The following is a 4,006-nucleotide window of genomic DNA, read 5'->3' as shown; positions in this document are numbered from 1 at the left end:
AACCAAAGGCTTACAACCACCCTATTACAAAGGGGATGGACAACTAAAAGCATTTTAACTGACATACAAGCACGAAAGACACCTGTAAAATAACACCTGAACAGGCCTAACGTTAAGTTTCCAAACGTCCCTGATGAATTTAAGGTGCAGTAACATTAACACACGTCGACTCAGCTATTTAGTGATTATTAAACAATGTTGCTATTGTCCGAAGTAAGCTAGCAAGCTAACACTCTGCTCCAACAACGGTAACTACGATGCATTAAACTATTAATTTCATGCACTTCATCACATTGACATTACTGTACCTCTATCTTTTTCACGTTTTTCTTCCTCTTCTTTCCTTCTTTTGCTTCCTTGGGCGCCGGATGGCTTCAGTTTTTTGGACATAATTCCAATACAGTGTCATTAATCTTTTTCTTCGTCTCTGGGTCACGGTCCGGTCAGATTCAGGCAGCTGGCCTCTTGACCCCGCCCCCCTCACAGAGGGCAGGTACAGAGCGACGGCTCGTTGCACCCAGAAAAAAGGCTTCTGCATTATTTAATAGTCTTTGCTATGACTTTATGTTGCTGTGGGCTTATATAATATTTTGAAATAGTAGTAATAATGGCACTGGTAAAAAAAAAAAAGTAGTATTTATAATAAAAAAATATTATTATTATTTTTTTTTTTTCCTCCGTTTTCGGGGCCCCCTGCGGATGACGGCGCCCCTAGCATTTGCCTATACTGCCTATGCCCAGGGCCGGCTCTGGGACCGCTGATTTAGACCATCAGGAGTTTTTCTAGCTTAGCACGGCGAGGGGGCGGAGCTTTTGAACACTTGAGGTAAAATTCTCAAGTAGGTCCAGCTGCAGACCCGCAGACCACTCAATGACACACCCCTCACACTCTACGACACACCCCCTCACACTACACGACACTCTGATTGGGTAACAGAAGAAACTGCGTCTGAAACGTGATGACGTTTACGTTGACGAAGTATGAAGAGAGAGAGTCGGGAAAAACGGTACAAAATGACGGAGGAAAAGGTAAGAATGGATAAAAAACACATTTGATATTGATTTGAACACTGGATGAATAGTCATTATTTGTGTACATTAAATAAATTAAGTGTGGTTTATTAACCAGTAATGTCTGCTGTAACAATAGCGAACAGCTTTGTTTTCTTTTATTTATATGTACAGGTTATAACATTGACAATATAACATTGTCTCATTTTCAACCAAGAAACGTATAAGATAAATTATATGAACTCTATATATTAGTATTTATCTGTTTTTTAATCTTTAAATGACTCTGAGAAGTTGCACACAGCTTTGCTCATTTGAAAACGTGTGACCTCAGTTCTACAATTGTTAAGAAAAAGATTTGATGATGAATAATATTTTTCATGTTTAGAAATTAAAAATTCTGTTGAATCACGGTCAACAGTGTCATTTGATTTTGATTTTATTTCAGTTAGCCTGCATATATTTTAGGACAGGGAAGGTCTTACAGGCAAATGCAGTCCAGTTCATTACTACTTGATTCTGGATTAAAAATGTTCCCATGTTAAAAATACAAAATACAATTTTATTTTACATTTTCTCTTATAGAGCAACACTACGTTCAGTAATGGAGCAGGCCCTGAGCTGAGGAGATGCGATTGTGCCAAACAAAGAGGAGCTTGTGTCTCATCTGCAGGGACAGCGACGGTCAAGTGTAGAGTACGTGGTAAGTCCTAAATTATCAAATATTTTTTCATTTCAATGCTGAAAGGCCTTCATTTCCCCATGAGCCTTACATGTTATGAAATATGATGTTATGTGTGTTTGTCCTGACCATGGATAACTGTGACCATCAGACCCTCATCCCTTTGAACATCAGACACTCGGACACTAAGTAAACTTAACTAATGCTGGAGCCATGTCATCTAACTCTACTTCATGTGTGTAGAATCTTTAGTCCATGTGTATTTTATTTTCACTCTTGTTGAGAATTTAGATTTTGAGAAAAAGTTTCAGGATTCCTGCATTTTTATAGATGTCCCTGATAATAGTGATTGTTCTTTGAACCTCTTCATTAAGAAGAAATGGAACAATTGGCCTCTCAGACAGGGTTTTAAAAAATTATTGTTTTGTTTGTTTCTTGAAACTTATGAATCGCTTTTCCTTTCTGTCTTTTAGGATACAGTGTATACAAATGCCACCTTGACTGTGTGCAAAGCCATGATCACTGTGGCTTTGTGAAAAATGTTTTGTCCGTCAGTTTAAACTCTGCTGCAAGACAGCAACCACAAATATTACTGCAATTTTGGCATCCACGGTGACTCCAGCGTCCACGGTGACTTCAGCGTCCACGGTGACTCCAGCGTCCACGGTGACTCCAGCGTCCACAACAGACCATCAGAAAGAAACATGTATGTTTACTATTGAAAAAACTGTAGACTATATTGGCGGTGATTCGCTGAACATCATACGTTGGGTGCACATTTAGACACAGGATCCAGGCAGCTTTCCAAGTTCCAATATTTTATTTGTAAACAGTAGTTGGTGATGAGGGGTAATGGTGGATGATTTTGTATCAGTAATGCATCCACTCTTACTTTCCTCTCTTAGGCAGAGGGTAAACTCAGGAATAGCAGTGTTCCTTTGTTCTCTTGGATTTGTTTGGAGGGAAGAAAAGGGGGGTCAAAGGGCGGAAGGGGCGGGTTATATAGGGTTAGGGGCGTGGTCCAGGTAGGTGTGGCAGTGACGAGGCAGGTGAGGAGGAGACAGGTGAGGTGGAGACCTGGGATTTTAACAACTATGGTACTGTGTCATTCTGAACTCAACATGGATCTCTTTTGGAAGTTGTTGACATTTGCATTTGAGACATTATGTAACAATTGTGATTGTGATGATGGTCTACAGGTGCCAGAGGACACTGAAGACCATCCCAACCTGCCACACAGATCCTTACTCTCTCAGTCAGGCTTATGTGTGTATCCATTTAGAGCAGTGATGTTACTGTGGCCAGACAAGATGACACTTCAAAGAGAGGAAGTGCAAATGATCATGGAAAGAAAATGTATATGTAAATACAAATACTTCATCACATGTATTCACTGTTACATATTTATGCGTTGTATCATTTAATTTTAGGAAAGGCCCAACAAGCCAAACAGCAACCATGTGACTCCAGTTGTCTGTTAATTCATGTCATTACTCAGGATGAAGGCGTGCTGCAATACCTTAAGGTGAGTGACAATGGCATTTTGTGTGTGGTGTTTATGTATTTATATATGAATACCCAAGCTAAACACCTATAATATATTTATAGAAAATCATCAGAGGCAACATTGTGTCTCCCTGGGCCAAGAAGGAGGACAGGGTCTTCATTCTTTTTGAAAATGATGACCAAGTGGACCAGGTGATGCACTTCTTGTCTGGAGTGGTTGAAAGTCCACAGACAGATAAGCAGTCTGCAGAGCCTGTGGCTTTAATCATACAGAGGTGAGATATCAGACACTGACACTGATTTGTAGACTACATGTTTTATATGACTGCATATGTCTCCTTTTAACACACGCTCACTGTCCAACACAATCTGAAATCTTAATCATTGATTGATGTCCCTGCAGCTGTACTCTCCATCTCCCTGGACAAAGACAAAGACTGAATGTCTTGAATTTCCTTCGGGATCAATAAAGTATCTATCGATCTATCTAAGACATGGACACATGTGGAACTGAGTTTGACTCCAGGTAAACTGAGCATTTAGGAAACTGTTAATCCAATTTTCACAAGTTTATATCCCATAATGTAAGTGAGTGTCATTAATGACTTCATTATTTTGTTTTGTATTTTGTCTTATCAGCGAGATAACTCAGCTTCAGAGCCACATGTCCAAGGAAGCAAGGCTCAAACTGAAAAGCCTTAGAGAGTGAGGACTTTGTTGTTAGGCGCCTGTAATCCCTGACAACTTTTTGAAAAATGTAAATAGTTAATTGTCTGCTATGCATACAAATAAAAACGATATATCATT

General features: G+C 39.5%; 1 long non-coding RNA gene across 1 annotated transcript; it reads left to right on the top strand.

Annotated features, from left to right (window-relative positions):
• The first annotated feature begins 3,113 nt into the window (after window positions 1–3,113).
• LOC131468941 (uncharacterized) lies at window positions 3,114–4,006 on the top strand. Its single transcript, XR_009241757.1, has 4 exons — window positions 3,114–3,218; window positions 3,302–3,474; window positions 3,603–3,725; window positions 3,839–4,006. It is a non-coding gene; the product is annotated as an uncharacterized LOC131468941 (long non-coding RNA).

The sequence above is a fragment of the Solea solea genome, chromosome 11 (assembly GCF_958295425.1).
Source record: "Solea solea chromosome 11, fSolSol10.1, whole genome shotgun sequence".
NCBI classification, from domain to species: domain Eukaryota; kingdom Metazoa; phylum Chordata; class Actinopteri; order Pleuronectiformes; family Soleidae; genus Solea; species Solea solea.
Note: the sequence above shows the minus strand (reverse complement) of the source record. Positions and strands in the feature narration are given on the sequence as shown.